This window comes from Pinus tabuliformis, chromosome Q, assembly GCF_031772625.1.
Source record: "Pinus tabuliformis cultivar Carrire ecotype Pingquan chromosome Q, CPIR1, whole genome shotgun sequence".
NCBI classification, from domain to species: Eukaryota; Viridiplantae; Streptophyta; class Pinopsida; order Pinales; family Pinaceae; genus Pinus; species Pinus tabuliformis.
This window is the reverse complement of record NC_142296.1, coordinates 258235143-258260514: the sequence shown is the minus strand read 5'-3', so window position 1 is coordinate 258260514 and position 25372 is coordinate 258235143. Positions and strand designations below refer to the sequence as shown.

The 25372-nt window shown below is 35.0% G+C and overlaps 1 pseudogene across 1 annotated transcript; it reads left to right on the top strand.

The window, feature by feature from the left end:
- The first annotated feature begins 6589 nt into the window (after positions 1 to 6589).
- Positions 6590 to 8613, top strand: LOC149219152 (patatin-like protein 2; annotated as a pseudogene). Its single transcript, XR_016248679.1, has 8 exons — positions 6590 to 6719; positions 6876 to 7064; positions 7170 to 7347; positions 7435 to 7596; positions 7710 to 7790; positions 7908 to 8129; positions 8261 to 8433; positions 8562 to 8613. The product of XR_016248679.1 is annotated as a patatin-like protein 2 (transcript).
- Positions 8614 to 25372: the final 16759 nt, after the last annotated feature.

Genomic DNA, 25372 nt, shown 5'->3' with positions numbered 1-25372 from the left:
TATATGTTTCGCCCTCTTAGCACGAGAGGGGAAACTCACTAGATTCTTCTTCCCATATACATAATTTTCACAGAAATATAAATCCAGAGAGAAATTAGACATACCTTCTACCATACCATTACCATGAAGTATTCGACGGATGTTCTCTCCAATATGTCAAAGCCTTTGATGCCATAGCATGGTCTTTTCTCTAGAGACCACTAGATTTTCTGCTCCACTTTCAGGAACCATAGAACTGTTGCACCCATAAATAACAGTGGTGCCCTGAAGCTTGTATAGATTTCCAATCCAAACTCCCCGCATCAATACTAGTGCTCCTCGAACCATCTTGCAGGTATCTTTCTCGAACACTATTTTTATACCTGTAGCATCCAACTTTCTTACAAAAATCAGATTTCTGGCCAATGCAGGAATATGCAGAACACTCAGAAGTGTTCTAATCCTTCCACCTTGCAACTTCAACTTGACTTTTCTACGACCGACGATTCTAGCCTTCCTGTGATCCCCTAAGAAGACATCACCACCATCATATTTATCATACTTGCACAAACACTCCCTGTGGGGAGTGAAGTGAAAGGATGCACCTGAGTCAATCAACCATGAATCATGATCTACATGTGTACTTGAAGAATAATCCAAGTACACATCCCCACCTTCATTTGAGGTGGTTTTCACCTCTGCAGAAGGAGCATCATCATATCCCTTTTCTTTCTCAGGAGTTTTAGATCTACAGTAAGGAACCCTTCCTTTCCTTTTTGCATTTCCAGCACACCTTTACAGGTTTTCCTAGAGATTTAGATCTCCCTTTAGATTTAGATCTCCCACTCAAGGATTTATTTTTGTTTCTGTTCTGGGACTGTCCTCATACAAGCAAGGCATCACCGTTATGATCATCCTTATTTTTCCGTCTCATCTCCTCCGATAGCAAGGATGAGACTATTTCATCAAACTGCAAGGTAGTCACATTGCTACCTATTGCAACAACCAGACTATCCCACGAATCTAGTAGAGAACACAACAAACTAATGCACTTATCTTCATCTGAAATATTTATATTAATAGATAACAATTGGCCTACCATAGTATTAAAGGCGTTCAGATGCTCTGTCACTCAATCTCCATCCTTCATCCTCAGGTTATACAGTTTTTTCCATAGGAACAGTTTATTCACTAGAGACTTACATTGGTACAAAGTCCCTAACATGTCTCACAAACCCTTCGCTGAAGCTTCCCCTAATACATTCAAAAATACTGAATCTGAGATATACAATCATATTGTGCTATTTGCCTTCTGCTCTAACTTTGCTTAGTCTTCAGCTGACATTCTCATTGGTTTAGTATCGGGATCTACCGCGATCCACTGATCTTTATCCACTAGCAGATCCTCCGTCTTGACTTTCCACAACTCAAAACTCTTACCATTAAATTTCTCGATCTCTATCTTTCCACTTCTTGCCATCTTATTTCACCACAAGAATCAATACCATAGATCTCCCACTAAACAGGGTCTACCACAGGCCTGAGAAAAACCCCTCAGCAGCAAAGGCGTCCCTTGAAGCCAAAGCAACTTTGATACCAAATGTAGGTTTTAACCCCGTATAGAAATTACCTGCATACGAATTCTAAAAATAGAAAATAAACAGTGGCGAGAGCATAAAACATAAAAGAGATATACATAGAGATTTTCCCATGGATCCCAAAACCGGGACTACCAGATTGATTTTTTCATTATATTCTATTCAATGTTACAATACATATACACATATATATATATATATATATATATATATATATATATATATATATATATATATATATACATGCCAAAGCATCCATAAACCTCAATCCATTAACCCTAGATTTGAACATAACCATAGTTCCCTTCACTGAATCTACAAAATAACATGGACAGAAACCCATCATGCCCAAAACCATGTATGAAAACCACACACAAAACCATAGGTAGGTAGGTATTTTTGAAAGTAATATGAATACTCTGACTTAAAAAAAATATGAAGAAAGAAAGAAATCATATAAAACATTATATCACAACTTCACTCTAATTAAAGTTTGAATTTCACTATTTCATAAATCACAGCCAAGGTACAGATTTGAATTTGTCTAAAATAGTCGTAATAGATTTGGGTCAATAAATCACCAACTCAATCCAATAATTCAAACGTTGTTTTCTTGACTAGCGGTAACAAGTTCTGCGCTTCGTACAAATCGAATTAGGCTTCCAAATGGTTCATGTTTTCAGATTAATTATTTCCACACATGAATCCATTTTGGCCCTTTTTTTCAGAAGAAAAAAACAATAGTTCATATATTAATATAATCTGTTACAAATGCATAGTGAACAAAAACTACAATATCTACAAGTAGAAAGGATCGCCAGTGATTGCAAATTAGAGATTTGTAGTAGGAAAAAAAACAGAGCACTCCCATTGCAAAAACAAGGGAGCAACCAGTGTAGCTCGAAATGGCCAATGTTCAAAAAGAAAAGGACCAGAAACACCTCTCAGGAAAATGAAAAAGGAACCTCAAGCATAGGGGAAGGCACTAGAGCCAACAATAGAATCTTGAGCCAAGCATTCAAAGTGGATTAGTCCAAGTTGGGTAGCTAAGCCACAGTGCGAGTGCTGATCTGCCCAGAAATTTTGCTTCCTGTAAATATGGCAAAAGGAGATGGAGAGAAAACATGTTCGCATAGAGGAGATCTGATGTAACTAGTGGTGGAGAGATGAGACAACGGGAGAGGATTTACCCAAGGCTGAATTGATAGTTGCCTTCAAATCTCTAGTGACAAATATTTCCTCCAACGCGAGCCACGGAGCACATCAGAGTGTACCCCATAAGGCCAATACTTTAGCCCTCAGATTAGTCCCCAAACCTGCATACCAATAAAAATTATAGCTCCAGGAGGATGAAATGGATATAACTGCACCACAGCCACAAGACCCATCCACCGAAGCCCCATCGAAGGAACCAATGGGGAAGATCTCCTTGAATTTTGTATAGGATCAAACAAGTCTATAATTCAGGGGTTTAGTGAGGCCAATCTATGAGAAATATGCAACAGTTTTGAGAGCAATAGCATGTAGATCAAGGACAACATTATCAAAGATGTGGGAAAATGGTACTGGAAGGGATAACCATTTTGGCCGTTGCAAAAATTCCTTTGCTCTTAATAATAATTAATTATAGCAATTTATTTTCCAATTTTTTAACTATTTATTTTATTTTATAATTGTTATGGCATATTTAACTTTAAATACAAAAGTGATGAATTTAGAAAAATTATAATATAATTGCTAAAATATAACAAATTTTCCTCCAAATAATATTTATGCTTTTTTAGATTAATCATCAACATTAATATTTATAATTAATTAAATATGATGAGTTAATTTTAGTGGTCAATTTCTATACAATCCACTTAATAAAAGATAATTTCCATCTGCAATTTTTTCCCGAGGCCGGCCACGGATGGGCATCCTTATCCTAATTATTTGATGGATTTGGAGATATTCGGGAAATTTGTAATTGAGATAAGCAAATTTATTACAGATTCTGATAATCATTTTTATTTTGATTAATTGATCAATTTTAAAATAATCCAATAATTAGAATAAATATTTTAATTATAAATTTTGGACATTTCCCAAAGACGATGAAGTCAAATATGAACAACAACAATGTTAAATATTGCTCCTTACTCCTATTCGTTGAGATTACCAAAGCTACAAATTTACTAAAATACTTTAATGTGACTGTTCTATCTTGATCACGGAAATGAATTTTTTTTAACAATGTGGTACATACTTCGCTTGCAGGCTCACGTTCCAAGAATGAAGACGTTGCCTGCGGGTCTCTCATGACTTTCAGGCGGCCGTGGTGAAATTAATGTCCTTTGGCAGGTTGACGGAAAGAATATTGATTATAAATTTAGAGAATGCTCAAAATTTAAAGGAAAGTAGAGGTGTTGTAAGTGTAATTTTTTGGAAAGGTTTTAAGTTTGTTTCTGATTTAATTTGTTTGGAATTTAATAAGAATTTATTGAAATCATAAGTTTGATTGTTAAACTTTTTATATTAGAGATTTCTTAAGGTTTTTGAGGGCATTGAATCTATATATAGTATCAAAAAACCAACGTAAACAAAAATTTAGCTACAAATCAAGATTTGACAACAATTTTTTTTTACTTAATTCCAAACAAAAATCTATAAAAACTCTATCAAATCTTAACAAAAACTACTTGTTAAAACAATTGACCTAGCTATTATACATCTATTAAAGAAATCTGCAATCCAAAGATAAAAATGTCATTTTTCAGGGAAACAATTCATTCAATTTTTTATTTGAAAATTTTATTTATTTTTAGTAATAATTAATTATAAAATTATTACAATTGTTATTTTATTTGTTGACGGTAATTAGAACGACTCTTTTAAGCTTTTTAAATTTCCTACAGATGATGACAATGATAATAATCACTGATTTAAACTTTAAATATTTTTATTCTTAATGATAATTACTAATTTAAATTTTTAATTATTTAAATTAAATGATTTTTGGAATATTTATTTATAATTAATTAAAAGGATGATAATGTGATGTATAATATTATTTATATAAATAACTGTTTTAATTCTATAAATACCATTAAAGCCAAACTCCAAACTCCATAATTGAACCAGCGAGAAATAATCTCCTTAAATGAATCTCCAAATCCATTTAATATCCACTACCAGGAAAAAGAAATAGTGTCTTTGAGTGAGTGAATCTCCAAATCCATTTAATATCCACTACCAGGAAAAAAAAATTCCAATTAATATCCATTACCAATAAAGGAATATCAAAATAATAATGCTGAGGGAAAAAAACTGTCCTGATCACTAACTACGATTCTAAAACTTTGACCATTTATAAAAACAAGTGTAGTCATCCTTTTACCTTTTAAATTGGAGCAAGGACAAGCGCTATGAGCCTATAATCAATCTGTCAACATATTTTAAATTCCGTGTAATTAAGCACCATCTCGAGACAGCTCAGTCATGGACCTGTTTTTAAATAATATCTTTCTTTCTTATTCAACAATTAAGAATCGTTAAACTTCGTCAATTGACAGTACGGTATGAATGTACAGACGACTGCATACATACAGAAATCAAACTGCAAATATATTAATGAATGATTATGTGAAAGCCACGACACCCTTTTGCGTAAACCGTTTGGACTCTTCCATTACGTCAATTTTCTTAAAGCAAACTCGAGGTAGGGGTTATCGAATTTGCAGGATAGCCATTGATGGCGTTAATCACCACTTCGCCGACGCAGGGGATTCCACTCATCTAACTCCAATACCTAACAACTAACCCAAGAAGTATTTTTTTAGAGTTGTTCGATAGATTTTTAGGGCTCACTAGAAGTATTTATAATTTTTAGAGCTAAATATGTAAGCTGAGTGAAAACTCGGACGTTTCCAACACTTTGTCCATTCTCTGAAACAAAAAAAACACTTATTTCGTCTTCAAAATAGCTAGAGTGTCCACCTAAAATTTAGGACATTTAGACAAGTCTATGACAAAATTTACACTTCTATTACCTTTTAACTTACTTACCATTGAGTTTTATAATTTTATTTTATCTAGAAAATTTAGAATGTTTATTATATTTCAATCTACTTAAACTTTCATAATTTTATTTACAAAATCATATTTTGAAACAACTCTCAAATATACATAATCTTATCTAAAACCAAACCTTCCTATCTAACTATTAAACGACATCCTCAAAACATTTCAACCAACTTACTCTATTAAATTCCATCAATTTATCTAGAAAATTTAAACTTTTATTACATTTCAACCTACTCGCACTATCGAGCCCCATAATTCTATCTACAAAATTTACACTTTATTACATTTCAACCTCCTTATACGGTTAAGTTCCCATAATTTTATCTACCTTAGTTACACTTTTATTTATTCAAAAATGCTTTATTCAAACAGTGAAATTGACTAGAAGCTTTTGTTTTCGTTCTTCTTGCTGATAACGTGGATTGACGAGAATGGATTAACCTCTCATGGCCGTCACAAAGATAAAGACAAAGGCCCAACTTCAACTTCCAGGCACATTCGTAAATTGCCTACTGCAACATTCCAATTCATTCATTCAATCGATATATCAGTATATCCATTGGTCTCTAAAGTTAATGAGTTGAAATTTCATTCATTCAATCGATATATCAGTATATCCATTGGTCTCTAAAGTTAATGAGTTTGAAATTAATTTGGAGGTGAAGGCTTAATTTTGTTGGAAGACAGTAATTCCAACCACCAGCATTAATGAAGTTAGACTGTAGAGAATACAGTAGATATTTTAAAGTGTAGTTTCTAGAATTCATTGATAAAATGGACAAGCTTTTTGGAGAAGCCACCGTGCCATCAGTCTCCAAAAAATTCTCTTCTATGTATAAAAACCTGTTCACCAGTTAAAACCTGTTCAGCCGTTGAATGAAGACAAGTTCTAAGTGTTTCAAAGTTCAGTGTTCATGTGTTTAACTGTGTTTAACTGTGTGTTTGAGTATAGAGCATGGCAACTGCTTACGGGAATCCGTCACCAACCGATGGCAAAATGATTACAATTCTCAGTATTGATGGAGGTGGGGTTCGTGGGATTATCCCAGCAGCTATCCTCGAATTCCTGGACGAAAAGCTCCAGGTAACGATTTTAATCTACCCCTCACTAAATCTTATCATCCCTCCCTTTTTCTAAAATATCATCCAAATTGAATTATGAGTTATGTCACAGGAATTGGACGGCCCAGGCATGAGTATAGCTGATTATTTCGACTTAATTACTGGAACGAGCACGGGAGGGTTGGACGGCCCAGGCATGAGTATAGCTGATTATTTCGACTTAATTACTGGAACGAGCACGGGAGGGTTGGTCACTGCCATGTTAGCCGCTCCAAATGACAACAATCGTCCATTGTTTCCTGCAAAGGATATTACCAAATTTTATTTGGATAATTGTCCTCATATTTTTCCACATACAGCGTTAGTAAAAGATGTTTTTTCTGGTAAAAAAAAATTATGTTTTTTTTTTCTTAACCAGCAACATCAATATTGAATCAATAATGAATAGAAAATAAATTATTACAGAGGTTTATTGCAATCAGCAATAAAGTATCTAGGTGGCCCCAAATATTCTGGTGATTACCTGCACAAAATCATGAGGACCTATTTGGGGGATACACAATTACACCAAACCCTAACGAACGTTGTGATTACTGCATACGACATCAAAATACAACAACCTGCAATCTCCACCACTGTTAAGGTAATGTTTCTGAGTGATAGAAGAAATTTAAGTTTGAATTAAAGAGCAACAGCAGTTAGAGTGATATATGGTAAATCTCGTTTGCAGGCCAAACAGGACGAGTTAGAAGATGCACTTTTGGCCGATGTCTGCATTGGAACCTCAGCAGCTCCAACATATCTTCCTGCTCATTTCTTCCAAACAAAAGATTCCTTCGACAATACCAAAAGCTTTAACCTCATAGACGGGGGAGTTGCAGTGAACAATCCAGTATATATATACTCCATCTCTCAATGGTGTAATTATGATTTGAAGCAAGATCTTGAATTTTGTTTAAGAGGTTGTGTGATTTGGTGTTTTATAAAATGTGTGTTGTGTTGCAGACGTTACTTGCAATAAACCAAGTGATTCAGCGAGCTCTCGTAGGCTGTCCAGATTTCTTAGTGCCAACGTCTAAAGCTTGCGTGACTTATAAACCTATTTTGTTTATAAATCGGATTCATGTAGCCAAATATTCATTATAGTTGACCTTTGAATGATTAAGTAACTGGAGTGATAATTAGTATATGCGTTTTAAACAGGATAGTAGCAAATTTCTGGGGCTTTCTCTTGGAACCGGACAGAAAATAGCTACTTACGACGCCATTGACGCTGCAAAATGGGGACTGCTTAAATGTTTTTCCAACGACGGTAAAGTGCCGATAACTGACATGTTTCGGCAAGCGAGTGCAGATATGGTGGACGTTTACACAACGGTCGTGTTTCAAGCCTTTAATTCCTAGAAGAACTATTTAAGAATCCAGGTCCTTTCCTTCTTCCATGTATAAAAAAATTCGTCATATGGTTGTTTAGAGATTGGGACCTTATATAATTCACTTTTATTAGCATACACTCCATATTCGAAAGGTCTAAGAAATTGTATAATTGGGATCAGGTTGAATTATCGGGAGATACAAGCTCAACGGATCTGTCAACTAAGAAGAATCTGGAAGAGCTGGTGAATATAGGGAAAAATCTTGTGGACGCTGCTGTTTCAAGAACGAATATAGAGACGGGTGTGTTTGAACAAGTGACCGGCGAAGGCACCAACCGGGATGCATTGACTAGGTAACAACAATATGGATTTCATGTAATGAAAAGAAGCAAAGAATAGCAAGTGAAAGATTCGTAGCAGTAATCATATATGTATATTAATTAGTTGGGATCATGTTGATATAATTGAGATGATTTCGCAGATTTGCGAAGGCGCTCTCCGATGAAAGGAAGCTACGATTATCGCGCTCCTAATCTCCTTCCACAACTTTAGTTTCGCTGGAAGTAGGGTCTGCATCTGAAGAAATCGGAGGCCTTCAGCATGTTAAAGCTGGTCGATTTTGATAGTTCAAATTGAAATCCCTAATTGATGTATTCCTTCATGTACATACGTTTTATAATTCTGTTTGGGGGCTTTTCAGCTCTTTTTTCCCCGAAAAAAACACGGTCCATTAAAGATGTTTTTCCAACTAATGTTTGATATTCCCCTTTAGATTTTTCTTTGATTTTATCTATATTTAATATATTTTTATTTATATTATTTTTAAGTATGTGTTTATTTTGGAAAATAGCTTCCACAATTTCTATTGGATTGATTTGATTTTATCTATATTTAATATATTTTTATTTATATTATTTTTAAGTATGTGTTTATTTTGGAAAATAGCTTCCACAATTTCTATTGGATTGATTTGGATTTATTTGTAAAATAGTGAGAAAGATTAAATTTATTTTCAAAATTCTTTTAAGTAGATCCATAATTTATATATACCTAAGATATTTAGCTTGTGCTAAAAAATAGACAATGATAAATTGACTATTTTACCTCAATTTCATTGTAATTATTGATTTAATTATTTTATTTTTATTTTTATGTAATTTGAAGGAATCTAAATGTTTACCTAATATTTCTTCCATATTAGGCTAGAAGTGGATGGTAAGGATTTAACCTCCACCAAATGTTCTAATTTAATATTTAATACTAATTATAGAATTATGATCACTCACTAAGATATTATAAAATCACATAATTTTTATGACATTATTTATAAATATGTGTTTTTACTCATGCCCCGTTATGATTTGATTTCTTAATATTGTTTAAATACATATTTAACAATGTTGTATATTTGGTTACAAATATGAAACAATTTATAATTTAATTTTTATTTTCATTTTTGTTACTTATATCTTTCTGCTCAAAAATTAATGTAAAAATTACAGAAACTTCCATAAAAATTAATTATCTTTAAATTATTTAAAATCAGTGACAGATACTAATTCACATTCGAGATCTGAGTTGTCTAACTAACCCTTCATCTCCTATGAAAAGTTATCTGATAAAAAATAATTCAGAGAAAGCATATTATTGTAATTGTATCCATGTGTTCATGGCATCCACACATAGACTCTTTGAAAATGGAACCTGAGAAAATTGCATCCTTTATGGAAGTTTCTTGTAGATTCACTTTATAGGGACTCCATCCTTCACGTTTGTTATATTGTCCTTTTATCACCATCAAATTTTTCAAATCGCCTTGGTTGCTTTTTTTATATATAATATTATTTTTTACTCAAAATAATATATATTATTTTTTTTAAATTAATAATTTTTTCAAAATTTATAAAATTATCTAGAGTTTTTACATTTCTTTCCATAATAAATATCTCAAAGAGAAAATAGCTTTGGATACAAATGGAAGAGTCATTTTGGTACCTTCGTTTAAAGAATGGATAACTTTAGAAGAGAGTATTTAATTTTTCTCAGCATTATGCAATGTTAAATGAATGAAGATTTATTTTTATTATTAAATTTATATATAAAAGAATTATTTTTTAATTATTTATTATTATTATTTTTAAGGTAAGATAATTTTATTTTAGCAATTGTTTCTAAAAGTGTAAAGCACAAAGAATAGAAGATTTGGGAAGTTCATCTTGCCACGAATAGTGTCCACTCATGAATGCATGTGCATAAGGTTTTTCAAACTCTCTAATGCAAGCATCAACAAGCAAACTCATTGCTCATAATCATAATCTATGCACCAGGGAAAGAACTTCAAGTATTTATGAGGTCCCTTTGAGGGGAAACCTTCTATTTATAAATGAGTACATGGTTTTTGTTTCTGATTTGATGTCTCAAATACAACAAAAGGAGTGTATCCCACTAAACCATTAGAGGTTTTTATATGTGACAAGTTAATTCATCAAATGTTTCCTTATAGTATATTATGTTATCAACAAGGATGCTATAATGCATTTTTTCTTAGGCCTCTTGGAGAAGCCCTACATGTCAATGCACCCTCCACTTCCCAACTGTATTCCTTCAAGGATGTAGTGAAGCCTAGGCCATTATCATTTCATTGATCAATTATCAAATCAAATGATCCACTGATGTTTCCACATTAGATTCTAAATGCACTATCTTTTTCCATTTGGGACAATCTATGCAGACGGGAAGAGATAGAAAATGCTAGAACACATTTCAACTTTTTAGGCAACATTCAAATTGCAGTGATATACAGAAAGTTCAAATAGTGGAAATGCACTTCTCCAAGTGTGCAAAAGCTCAAAAAATTGGAGATTGGAAAATTGTATTAAAAGAAAGCATGCACTTATTATGGTAAGTGTTGATTATGCATGACAAGTTTGTAGAACCTCTCACATTCCTTTCCTCTTGAGTTTCTAAGAGAAATGCTTTAGCTAGCATTGATTGTATTAGATTTTTATTCTTACATTCCTTATAAAGATTGTTCGAGTTAATACGATTCTAGTTTCATGCATCCCTTGTAGTTCTTTGCATCCAAGGCGGATGCACTACTAAAGCTCCAAAGTTTAGATGAGGGAGCTATAGTTCTGATTTGTAACCAAGATAGAAATTAATACATCAAACAAATAATTTGGTATTGTAGGAAATTGTTTTCTGGTCCTTGTTAAAGAATAGGTGGACATGGTATTAGAAAGGTAAATTATTGAAAAACAATTATTGCATTGACCTTTTTCTTAATGTAGTTTTGTTATAGTGAATTTTCAAGAGCATAATTTGTGACAAAGGTTTTGTGGGATTAAATTTTTCCACAACCTTTTTTGCAACAATTTGTAGATAAATAACTAAACTCCTATAGGAAACATCATATAAATCTAGAGGACAACTTCAAAGAAATAAACAAAAAATTGGCTAAAGGTTGGAGCCACTCTTAAACCTAGAGATATGATTAACCAAATAATTTATTTTTCACGTGATTATTGCCACCAAACCCTGCAAGTAAATATTTAAATCAATTATAATCGATTCCAAAGTAAACGAAATCTAAACTAACATAATCTTTTGAAAAGCATAATTTTGAAACCTCTTTCCAGCCTAAATATAATTGCAAATGATATTTTGAAGATTCAAAGCCTTCAGTATCACATTCACACTGTTGAGATGAGAGTTATGACCTTCAATTCTCTATCAAATCAAGCACCATGGCCTCCAGATCGTGTTCGAAGTCATCATTGGCGTCCTAATGCAAAAGACCACAATTCGAATCTAGTTGTCAATCCTTGAAAATCCAATTCTGAATATTTGAATGAAAAAAAAGAAAGATAAAAGGAAATATATCAAATGTAACAGTCACATTAATAATTCTAAATAATATATTAAAAAAAATTATATTTAAACAATCGATATAATTGTGTTTAATCCTGTAATAAATTACATAAGTGATGACAAGGTCTAATTGGTACTTAATAACTTAACCTCATACCAGATACGTACTGCGCATGTCGTTTATCCTTACACAAGTCACTTCACAAGAATTCATGTAATGGATTTACATTTATGAATGAGTTGATCATTCGGCTCTCATCTTTCAAGGAGGATGCCTCAATCCTGAGGGTGCTCCTTCTACCATCCAGATGCAGTCCATTGATCCTGCCACTCGGAGTTAATCCTCTGGTAAATGAAAATGAGGGAGATCCGACGCATCTGGAGGTTTGGGTTAGGGTTAGGGTAATGGCTTCTGAAGAGTTGGTGGCAGACGATCATTTGTGTTCCTACACCAACAATGAGAGGGTTCTGCAACCCTTCCGTGATCATGTTCCCTACGACCTGAAAAAATCACCCAATTCTTTAGTTTCTTTCCTTTGCTGCCGCTTCTTGTGTGCTACATAGTCTTCTCCAGCATTTGACATATTCGATAGTAGGTTCCCTACATCTATTACGGCAGAGGATTCTCACCTACCTGCTGCCTCTGTGCAATTTATTAAATTTAGATTACATGAGGATTGTTGAAGCTATGGGGGTGCCTCTTGGTGGCAGCTGAGGTTCTATTTGTGCTTCAAAGTTGGTTTCTTCAAACCCAAAATAGGTAATACACAGTTAGTTTCTTCTTCTTTTCTTAATTCTTTGTCATAGTTCTAATTCAGTTTCAAGCATAGTTGTATCTAACAAGGGTTTTTTCCTTGGTGACACAGGTAACTGGATCGATGGTCCAATATCTGAGGGATAGGGTTTTAGAGCCACTAGAATCGATTCGAACCCCAGACTGGCTAGGTTGGCTTCTTATAGCTTCTATGAGAGTTATGGTTTTAATGGTCGAAGTTCTACTTGGCATACTCCGAATCTTGCATGGGTATTTGCAATTTCATTATTAGGTTGTAAATACAGTCATTTGAACTTGAGATTTAGGTCATCTGAGGTCATTGGCTCTCACGCCCTTGAGCTAAGGATTTGGTTTTCAAATACTTGCTTTACATGTTACTTATCCTTGTTGGTTAGATAACACCCATTGGATAGACTACTCTTGTTAATATAGTTATATTATTTTGTAAATGGCCTCGACTAGCCCAGACTTATTTGTTGATAGTTTTAGCTTTTGAGCCTGCCAAGCTGCCAGAACTATGAATGATCCATTTACACTTTTGCATAACCGTGGTGGTTACAGTTTGCTAGAAAATAGGAATTCTAGACCTTAATTTTAATGAATGACGGCATTGGAACGTATTCTATTTGCTTTACATTTTAGTTTCACTGCAAGCTTGGTTATTGGGTATCTTACAAATTATTGTTTGTCCCTTTGGGACAGTTTTAGATTCAAGTTTTTAATTAATAAGTTCTCATTTATAATTATTATTGCATTATGCTCATAGAGTTGAACTCTGCTATGGGGTTGCACAAGAGACTGCTGGAAATAGCTTGGTCTCTGGCTAACCCAGTAGAAATTCAACCATTACCGCCATATAATTTTGGAGATTGTTTTATTATTGAGTTGTTTTTCCACCAAAATGTGGTTTCACAATTTACTAGAGCATTTCTAATATCTAGAACTCTTATTTATGTAATAAATAGGGTATTTATTGTTATTACTAAAACTATTGGTTTTTGGCAACTCTGTCCCAATGTTCATCGTTCCCACTAGAACTAATCACAGAGATGTGAATCATGTTTTCTTTTAGTTACATAGATAAAGTTATTAGTATCATTTCTTTTACTATTTTCATATATTAATTTTTTGTTTAAGATATTAATTTGTTGTTTCAAATATTACATTTCTTCCTTAGTAGTTATTTCATCTCCATGCAATATCTACGTGGTTTCTATCTTAGTGAGTACGACTAACAGTCTTCTCTTTACCATACTGTTATTTTTAAGGAAATATATTAAGAAAAATCTGCTATACAAACAACCAGGTTTTCCAAACATAATGCTATAAAAGTAATCCATGTATTTCTATTTGTTGCAACTGCATAAAGTAAAAGAACCTATTATGTGCAATTTTCAGATACTTATTTGTTAACTTTGTTAAGATCAAAAGCTGGGAATTCCACAGGTGAAAAACCACTCCACCCAACCGATGAGAAGCTAGCTATTACGTCCAGGCTTCTCCCCCCGATCTCCTCAATTCCTTTAGACACAGTTTCTAGGTAGCATTACTAGATTGCTCTGGCCTCAGGACCTCTAGTCAAACCCACAATCCCTTTTCTTTCTCCTGGAAAGATAATGTCCAGAGGTTTTCTCCCCACTAAAACTCGTTCAACTCTAGGAAGAAAAAGTCCCCTTTCCTCCCTATCTTTTTTCCTTTTCTTGGAAAAAAAATAAAAGGGACAAGGGAATAACTGCCTTAATTGATAACTATCTGGGGAAAAGAGAGTTACTAAGGTTCATCCATGAATTCCCAAACTCTCTTAGAATCATAGTTTAAATGTATTTATTACTTTAAAAAAGTTACTACTTACTAACCCAACCAACACTGTAACTAATTATTTAATAATTTACTTTGACCATCACAGTAAAACGACCAAAATTTACTTCAGAACTTGAGGGTGTCACATCTCACCCCCCTTGAGAGAAACACCATCCTTGGTATTTATTCCTCCATATTCTCTTGAAACAGGCCAAGATACACCTCCTACATAAAATCATTATCTTCACGGTGGCTTCTTCCGAACTAGAGTGCTTCCACTACACTTTAACTTGGATGATAGCTCGCCTTCGCAACATTACCTCTCTTTGATCGAGTATATGCAGGGGCTCCACTAGGAAATCTCCTTCCAGTTTGACCTACCAAAATTACAATAATCATAAACTTCGCATACATATACCTATGTTAATTATTAAAAGAGATTTACATATATATATTTACCTTTAATCTCTACCTGAATATCTTGCCAATCTATGATGTGTCGGGGATCATAAATATATTCTTTGAGAGGGAAATATGAAACACATTATGAACGCGGATATGACTGGGTAGAGCGAGTTGATATGCTACCGTTCCTACCCTCTCTAGGATTTGGAAGGGACCATAGAATCAAGGAGCCAACTTGGCACACTTTCCCCACTAAAGGGTACTCCTTTTTGGTTTAATTTAGACATACACGTGATACCCCACCTGGAACTCTCGGTAGGTCCTCTTTCTATCTACATATGCCTTCTGTCTATACCGAGCCTCTTTCAAGCTTTGCCGGACCTTCCCTACTGTTTTCTCCATTTCCTCCAACATGTCTAGTCCCAATATCATTTTATTCTCAGGACTATTCCAATTTGCAGGAACCGTACATTTCCTTCCATAAAGTACTTCGAAAGGACTCATTTTAAGTGACTTGTGATACCCATTATTATAGGCATATTCTACTAAGTGGGGATATTCTTCCCATTTTCTGGGTTGTTGCATTACGTACATACAGAGCATGTCTTCCAGCACTTGATTGACTCGCTCGGTCTACCCATCTGACTAGGGGTGATAGGTAGTACTGAAGTGGATTTGGGTGCCCAATCCTGTGAATAATGCTCTCCAAAAGGCAGAGGTAAAGTTAACTTCCCAGTCAGAAATTATGACTAGGGGCATTCCATGTAGCCTAAAAATTTCTCTCATAAATATATGTGTTATCTATGTGGTTTGATAGGTGGACTTAACGAGGATAAAATGAGTTGCCTTGTTTAATTTATTCACCACCACCATGTTGGAGTCATTTTTTATTTTTGATCCAGGTAGCCCAGTTATGAAATCTAAAGTTATGGTATCCCATTTCCATTCAGGAACGGGAAAAGGTTGTAGTAGCCCAACAGGATGTTAATGCTCATCTTTAACCTGCTAACGCTCCATACATCTGGTCAAATATTTCGTGATATCCTTTCTCATGCCATGCTAGAAATAAATTTTTCTAATTGCATAAAACGTTTTTGGTAGCCCGGATGGGCAGCATAGGGGCTCCTATGGAATTCGTCCAATATAATATGTTTTACTAATAACAGGTTAGGAACATAAATTTTATTCTTAAACATCAGTAAATTTTCAGAATTAATCTGGTACTCACTTTTCTTTCCAAAGTTCTGTGCAGCCTTAGCTTGCTACCAAAAATATGTATATTTTGGGTCCTTTTGTGCTGCCTCCTTGATTTGACTGGTGAAGTCAAATTCTACTTGACTGAATGAAATTTCGTAGATATGATGTAATTTCCTACTTAACGCATCTGCCACTCGATTCTCCCTTCCCTTCAAATGTTTGATTTCGAAATCAAATTCACTTAAGAATGTAGTCCATCTAGCTTGGTGTGCATTCAAGGAGGGTTGGTTAAAGAAACTTGTTAAGCTACTATGATCTGTCATCAGTAGGAATCTTTTCCCAAGTAAGTAATGTCACCATACTTTTAAAGCGTGAACTACTGCTGTTAATTCTAGATCTTAAGTCAAATATCTCTGCTCATGATCTTTTAACTTATGGGATTCATAAGAAATAACTTTATCATTTTATTAAAACTCCACCTACACCTTCTTTACATGCATCAGTACAAACTATGAAATCTTCTTCTAGGTCTGCAATTTGTAATATAGGTGCAGTAGTGAGTAAATGCTTCAACATCTCAAAATTTTCTTGGCATTCCTTGCATTATTTAAAAATTGTTCCATTTTTTTGCAAGGAAGTAATTAGGTATGCAACTTTAGAGAATCCCCTTAAAAATCGCTTGTAATAACCAGCAAGACCAATAAAAGATCGTATATCTTCCCCATTATTTGAAACAGGCCAGTTCATGATAGTCTTGATTTTCTCTGGATCAACCGCTATACAAGTGGAGGAAATAACATGTCCTAAGTACTGAATTTGATCCTTAAAAAAATCACACTTGTTGAACTTAGCACAAAGCTGATTTTCTCTCAGGGTCTACAGCACTATTCGAAGATGTTCTTTATGTTCTTCCTCACTCTTGGAGTACACCAGGATGTCATCAATAAAAATAAGAACAAATTTATCCAAGAAAGGGTGAAAAACCCCATTCATCATACTCATGAAGGTGGCCGGAGAATTAGTGAGTCCGAATGGTAAAACCATAAACTCATAATGACCATACTGCATTCTAAATGTTGTTTTGTATATATCTTTGTCCTTAATTTGAATCTGGTGGTATCCCGATCGTAAATCTATTTTTGAAAATACGACAACGCCCTTCACTTGATCAAATAGATCATCAATTCGTGGTAAAGGGTACTTATTTTTTATGGTTAACTTATTTAATTGTTTTTAATCTATACACAGACGCAAGGTATAATCCTTTTTCCTCACAAATAAGACTGGGGCTCCCCAAGGAGACATACTGGGTCGAATATACCCCTTATCCAACAGTTCTTGAGGCTGCATTTTTAATTTTGTTAACTCAAGAAAACTCATCATGTAAGGGGCCTTGGAAACTGGGGCAGTTCAAAGGACCAATTCTATATTGAAATCAAGGTTCCTCTTGGGTGGAAAACCAGGAATATCTTCTGGAAAGACATCCTTAAATTCTTTGACAACCAATATCTAGTCCAAGACAGACAATTTATCCTTACAGTTAGTGTACCCCCTTGGACTGCGTAAATTTGGCAACCTTTACGCATACACTTCCCCAACTGGTGGGTTGTAATTGGTCATATTTTAACTTCTCTTTTAATACCCTGCACCTCTAATATCTTTCCCTCATTAGTCAAGAAGTTAATCGTTTTAGTATTACAATTCACTATGGTCCAATGTTGTTCTAGCCAATCCATCTCGATCAATATGTCATAAGAGCCTAGGGGTGGCATGTATAAATGTGTTTTAATCTGTTGCCCAACTAATTCCATTACACATTTTTCTACTTTCGCACTAACTGTCCTTTTTGCTCCAGTGGCTAGTTGGACCAGCCAAGGGCTTTTAAACTTTATGCTTGTTAAGTGGCATAAATCAACTATTCGGGGGCTAACATAGCTTAAACTTGCCCCATGATCTATTAAAATGGAAACAGGGTGGTTTGATATTTTACCTTCAAGCTCCACCATCGTTGGTTGATATTCTGTCTGACGATCCTCCAATGCTACATTAATCCTGGGTATATTTCTTACCATATTGCTAACAGTAGAAGCTTCTTGAATTTTTGTTACTAGTTCTGACCTTGCTCTATGGGGGAAATTTTTGTAGTAATGGGGTTCCCCACAACCCCAACACTGCAAGGGAGGTTTGGAAACTTAACTTGCTTCCAACTTGTTGGATGCCTCACCTTGCTTTACTTCATTTGGAGGTCTGTACTTTTGTTGATTTCTGTTTGCAGCTCCATTCCTTCCTTTTTGACCTGAATACGAGGACTTTTTCATGTTCTTGTTGATTGAGATATTTTTCTACCCCTTCTTATTTGACCAACTTTTGGTACTTTCATTTTCTAGTAATAGATCCGTGCCTTTCAAACTGCTTCGTCCATTTTTTTAGGATTGTCAAATTCTAACTTCTCTTTCATATAGATAGGAAAACTACTAATGAAGTGTTGCACTTTGGCCTTCTCCTCGCGGATGTAAGGTACATATCTTAACAGGGAAGTGAACTTGGCTATGAATTCATCCATAGTTTATTGTCCTAATATCAAGTCATGGAACTCCTTTTCCTTATCATCGTAGAACCTTTCAGTCAGATATATGTCCTTAAAATGTTTCTGAAATTGTTTCCATGTAACTTCTTGCTCATCAATTTCCTAGATGGTCTTAACTTCCTCCCACCACAGAGTGGCCTTGCCTTGTAACTGGTATATTGCTAATCTTGCCTTCAAATTGTTGTCATATTCATATATTTGAAAGTATTTGTTCATGTTAATTAGCCATGCCTCTACTGCCTCCTTGGCTTCACCATTATATATAGGTGGTTTGATCTTTTTGAACTCCCCCTGAAGTTCAGTTTTCTGCTTCTTAAATCCTTTCTTGTCAGAGACATTATTGGATTCTTCTTCATATCCAGTCTGTCCTCCTTCTGATTCCGGACGTTCCTCTTGTTGTATGTGAGATTCCATTGTGTTTTCCTCACCTTGGCTGGGATTAGGATTTCTTTGGTTCTGTCTGTTTGACAGAATTTTTATAATCTTTTCTTGTTCAAGTCGCAATATTTCATTGTCCGCCCTTAAACTCAACATCTTTGTTCATAATTGCTGAACTGTTTCCAATAACACCACATTTACATTCTGATTTGTCTCTCCCAGTTGTACCCACATTTCTAGGTTGGGTCATGTTGTTCCTTCTCACGGAGTATGTCCTATTCCTTGCCTCATATTAAACCAGCTTCTCCTCTATGTATCATAATTAGTTGTTATTTAATAATCATCCTTTCAGGCCTTAGTGTGGTAACCTGAGGGCTCTGATACCAATTGTAACAATCAAATTAGTATTCTAAATAATATATATATAGAAATTATATTTAAACAATCGATATAATTGTGTTTAATCCTGTAATAAATTAGATAAGTGATGACAAGGTCTAATCAGTACTTAATAACTTAACCTTATACCAGATACATACTACACATGTCGTTCGGACTTACACAAGCTACTGCAGAAGAATTCATGTGACGACTTTACATTTATGAATGAGTTGATCATCTAGCTCTCATCTTTCAAGGAGGATGTCTCAATCCTGAGGGTGCTCCTTCTACCGTCTAGATGCATTCCATTGATCCTGCCACTTGGAGTTAATCCTCCGGTAAACGCAGATGAGGGATATCCAACAGTTCTGGAGGTTTGGGTTAGGGTTAGGGTAATGGCTTCCAAAGAGTTGGATGCAGGTGATCATATGTGTTCCTACGCCAAGGATGAGAGGGTTCTACAACCCTTCCCTGATCGTGTTCTCTGCGGCCTAAAAAAATCACCCAATTCTTTAGTTTCTTTCCTCTGCTCCCGCTTCTTGGGTGCTACATAGTCTTCTCCAGCATTTGACTTATCCAATAGCAAGTTCCCTACATATATTGCGGCATAGGATTCTCAGTTACCTGTTGCCTCTGCTCAATTTATTACAGTTAGATTACATGAGGACTATTGAAGCTATGGGGGCACCTCCTGGTGGCGACCGGTGTTCTATTTGTGCGTCAAAGTTGGTTTCTTCATACACAAAACAGGTAATACATAGTCGGTTTCTTTTTTTTTAAAACTTGGTCATAGTTCTGGTCAGGATTCGAGCATAGTTGTATCTAACAAGGGTTTTTTTCTTGGTGACACAGGTAACTGGATCGATGGTCCAATATCTTAGGAGGGTTGGGGTTTTAGATCCACTATAATTGATTCAGACCCCAGACTAACCAGGTTGGATTCTTATAGCTTCTATGGGAGTTCTAGCTTTAATGGTCGAAGTTCTATTTGGCATACTCCGAATTGCATGGGTATCTGCAATTTCATGATTAGGTTGTAAATAGAGTCATTTGAACTTGAGATTTAGGTCGTCTAAGGCTATTGGCTCTCACGCCCTTGCGTTAAGGGTTTGGTTTTCAAATAATTTATTTTCATGTTACTTATCCTTGTTGTTGAGATAACACTAACTAGGTAGACTGCTCTTGTTAATATAGTTATATTATTTTGTAAATGGCCTCGGCTGGCCCAGACTTATTTGCTGATAGTTTTAGCTTCTGAGCTTGCTAGGCTGCCAGAACTTTCAATGATCCATTTACATTTTTGTATAACCATGGTGGTTACAGTTTGCTGCAAAATGGGAATTCTAGACCTTAATTTTAATGAATGACAACATTGGAACGTGTTCTATTCTCTTTACATTTAAGTTTCACTACAAGCTTTGTTATTGGGTATCTTGCACATTAATGTTTGTCCCTTTGGGACAGTTTTAGATTCAAGTTTTTAATTAAGAAGTTATCCTTTATAATTAATATTGCATTATGCTCATAGAGTTGAACTCTGCTATGGGACTGCACAAGAGACTACTGGAAACAGTTTGGTCTCTGGCTAACCCAGTAGTAATTCAACCATTGGCACCATATAATTTTGTGGACTATTCTATTACTGAGTTGTTTTTCCATAAAAATGTGGTTTCACAATTTACTAGATCATTGCTAATATCTAGAACTCTTATTTACGTAATAAATAGGGTATTTACCGTTATTACTAAAATTGTTGATTTTTGGCAACCCTATCCCATTGTTCGTCATTCCCACTAGAACTAATCATAGAGATGTGAATCATGTTTTCTTTTAGTTACACAACTAAAGTTATCAGTATTATTTCTTTTATTGTTTTATATATCAATCTATTGTTTCATATATTAAATTTTTTCCTTAACAGTTATTTCATCTGCATGCAGTATCTACGTGGGTTCTATCTCAGTGAGTACTGCTAACAATCTTCTCTTTACCATATTGTTTTTTTTAAGGAAACATATTAAGAAAAATCTGTTATACAAACAATTAGGTTTTTCAAACATACTGCTATAAAAGTAATCTATGTATTTTTCTCTGTTTCAACTGCACAAAGTAAAAGCGCCTATATAAATGTACATTTTTCAGATACTTATCTGTGATCTCTGTTATGGTCAAAAGCTAGGAATTCCACAGGTGAAAAACCTCTCCACCCAACCAATGAGAAGTTGGCTATTACGTCTAGGCTTCTCCCCCCGAGCTCCTCAATTCCTTCAGACACAGTTTCTAGTTAGCAGTACTAGATTTCTCTATTCTCAAGACCCCTAGTCCAACCCACAATCCCTTTTCTTTCTCCTGGAAAGATAATGTCCAGAGGTTTTCTCCCCACTGAAAATCATTCAGCTCTAGGAAGAAAAAGTCCCCTTTCCTCCCTATCTTTTTTCCTTTTCTTGGAAAAAAGATAAAAGGGACAAGGTAATAATTGCCTTAACTGATAACTATTTGGGGAAAAGAGAGTTACTGAGGTTCATCCATGAATTCCCAAACTCTCTTAGAAACACAGTTTAAATGTATTTATTACTTTATCAAAGTTACTATTTACTAACCCAACCAACACTGTAACTAATTATTTAACAATTTACTTTGTCCATCATAGTAAAATGACGAAAAATTACTTTAGAACTTAAGGGTATCACATCTCACCCCCCTTCAGCGAGACATCATCCCTGGTGTTTATTCCTCCATCTTCTCTTAAAACAGACTGGGATATGCCTCCTGCATAAAATCCTTATCTTCCCAGGTGGCTTCCTTCGGACTGAAGTGCTTCCACTTCACTTTTAACTTGAATGATAGCTCACCTCTACAATGTTACTTCTCTATGCTCGAGTATATGTAGGGGTTCCACCAGGAAATCTCCTTCTTGTTCGACCTGCCAAAATTACAATAATCATAAACTTGGCATGCATATATCTACATTAATGATTAAAAGAGATTTACAAATATATATATATATATATATACACACACACACACACACTTTTAATTAATATTTACCTGAATATCTTTCTAATCTATGATGTGTCGGGGATCATAAATTCGTCCTAGTTGTAGTCAAGTAAATTAGACTCACAACCAGTTGTCTATATAGTGTTGCATCTACCTCCTTAGAACCAACATTATTCTGAAGTTTGGTATTCTGTTGTAAAGGAACTGGTGCTACTTTGCACTGATCCATTATGAAATTTTTCAATAAAATCCTAACGTAATTTCCTTGAGATAGAAAAGTCTGGCCAAAATCCCTCCAGACTTCCAGACCCAAACAATAGTGTAACTCTCTGAGGTCTTTCATCTCAAAAACCTGTGACATCTACTCTTTGATTTCTTAAATGAGTTCATCAGAATTTCCTCTAATGATAATATCATCTACATATAAATAAATCAAAACAATTTTCCCCTTTTCATCAAACACAGTATACATATTAGGTTCATTCTTGCTTCTTTTATAACTATGTTGTAGGAAAAATGAATCAATTTTATCATATCACAACCCGGGTTCTTGTTTTAGACCATACAATGCTTTCTTCAATCTATAGACTGAATGTTCCTTCCCCTGTTTAACAAACCCTTCGGGTTGCATGAAATACAGTTCTTCTTTTAATTCGCCATTTAAGAATGTAGATTTCACATCTAGTTCGTGTATCATCCAATGATGTTTGGTAGCTAAAGAAATTAACATTCTAATTGTGTTTAATTTAGCTACAGGGGAGAAGGTTTCATCATAGTCTATGCATTCTTTCTGCGAGTACCCCTTTGCAACCAGCCTAGCTTTATATTTTTCTATGCTCCCATATGCTTTAAATTTAGGTTTGTATATCCATTTGCAACCTATGAGTTGTTTTCCTTCAAGTAGCTCAACTAGATCCAAGGTTTTTTTTTTAAGTATTGAATCATATTCCTCTTTCATGGTTGCCCTCCATTCACTATATTGACTTGCTTCCTTATAATTAGAGGGTTCAACAACATTTAACATACTAGTTATAAGAGCATGATCCCTACATCTTGCTGGAAACTGAATTTTCATACCTGGTCTCCCTAGTGGTGGATTGGATTCAAATCTGTTTTGATCATATCTTGGTGGACTTGGCCTACTACCTACATCTGTACCATCCACATCATCCTTTTTCTGCTATTATTGTTGTTGTTATTGCTGCTGCTCATGGTTGTCCCTTTCATACTTTCATCTTCCACTAGAAAAGGCATGTGTCATTCTTCATTGCTTCTATCATGGTTTCCATCATCAACCTACTTGTGGAATACTACATCTCTACTTTCAAACACTTTATAAGTAGATGGATTAAATAATTTATAATCTTTAAACTTTGTGCAATACCCAACAAAAATGCATTTAATGCCCTTTGAATCCAGTTTCTTCCTATCCTCTTTTGGAACATGAGAAAAAGCATTGGAGCCAAACACTCTTAAATGATTACCTGCGGGCTTAAAAATTAGTAAAGCTTTGAATGGAGTTTTAAAATCAAGGCTTTTTGTTGGACTCTTATTCTTCAAATATAATGTAGTATTTATTGCTTCTGCCCAAAATCCAATAGACAGGTTCTTACCTTTTAACATGCTTCGAGCACAGTCCACAAGGATTCTGTTCTTCCTCTCTACAACCTCGTTTTGTTGAGGAGTGTGGGGTACTGTAAACTGCTAAACTGTCCCATGGTCCTTGCAATATCTGATGAAACCACCCTTCTTGTATTCTCCCCCTTGATCCAAGTGGAGAATTTTGATGAATTTTCCTGTCTGTTTTTCAATCATGCTTCTAAGCTCTTTAAAAGGGGAATATTTGAAGGGGTAGTTATTGTTTCAACGTGCTTCTTGGTCAATTCTAGTGGTGCAGTTGCTTGGTCCTCCTAATCATCCCCATACAAAATTGATATTAAGGCAAGGCCATCTGTCACATGCCATTTGACTACTCCTTTTATGTACACATAGTCAAAATCCGGAGAGCTGGGAACCTTCTCAACTTGTTCCTTTGTGTGAGAAAGGTGGTCTAATCCTTGTTCCATGAATCCTTGTTGCATGCATCCTTGCTCCATCACTCCTTCTTCCATCAATACGTCTTATGGATGCTCATTCTCTTTCTCTTTCTCTTCTGTTGTTTTGTTTGTAACAATGGGGAGGGTTTCAAGAATTGGAGCAACATAACCTCGCTTTGTCCTGTTTTGCTTGGATTTTGGCACCACTTTTATGTACTTCCTATATCCTCTCAATCTTCTGGTGGCAAGTTTACTCCCAATATTTTTACTTCATCATCATCATCTTGTGTGTCTCCTTTCTGTGGGGATTTAGTAGAAGAATCCTTAGAAACCCTTATAGTTTGAACATTAGGCGACTCAGCTGCCATATGGAAAGCTTATGTGGGAATTTATGCATTTGGGAGATCATGGGGTGGATTTGCAGCTACTAGGGCATCCTCTAGTGGGGTAGCAGCTTCCAGGGCAACCTCTAGCTGGGTAATAGCTTCAGCATGCAATGGTCTTCCAAGTAGTTCATCCCAAGTTCTCCCTTCCCTTTGCAACACACTAACCACCAAAATTTTAATGAGGAAATGGTGGGACAAGATTTTGAATGGCCACTTTTATTTATGCATCAATCGAGCCATATTCTCTATGGTTTTTGTAAGAAAGAAATGCATGCTAACCAACCTACCATGACACAAGTGCTCTAACAACCTGAGGTGTTGGTAATAAATAATGACATACCTTCCTTCACACGTGAAATATCTCTGGAAAAAGAATGAAGCATCTTTCCAGGGTTGTGATAATTCCCTCATGTCAAATCATGTGCTTATCTTTTGCAGTTGTTCACCTTCCTCAAGAAATTTCTGCACAACATCAGG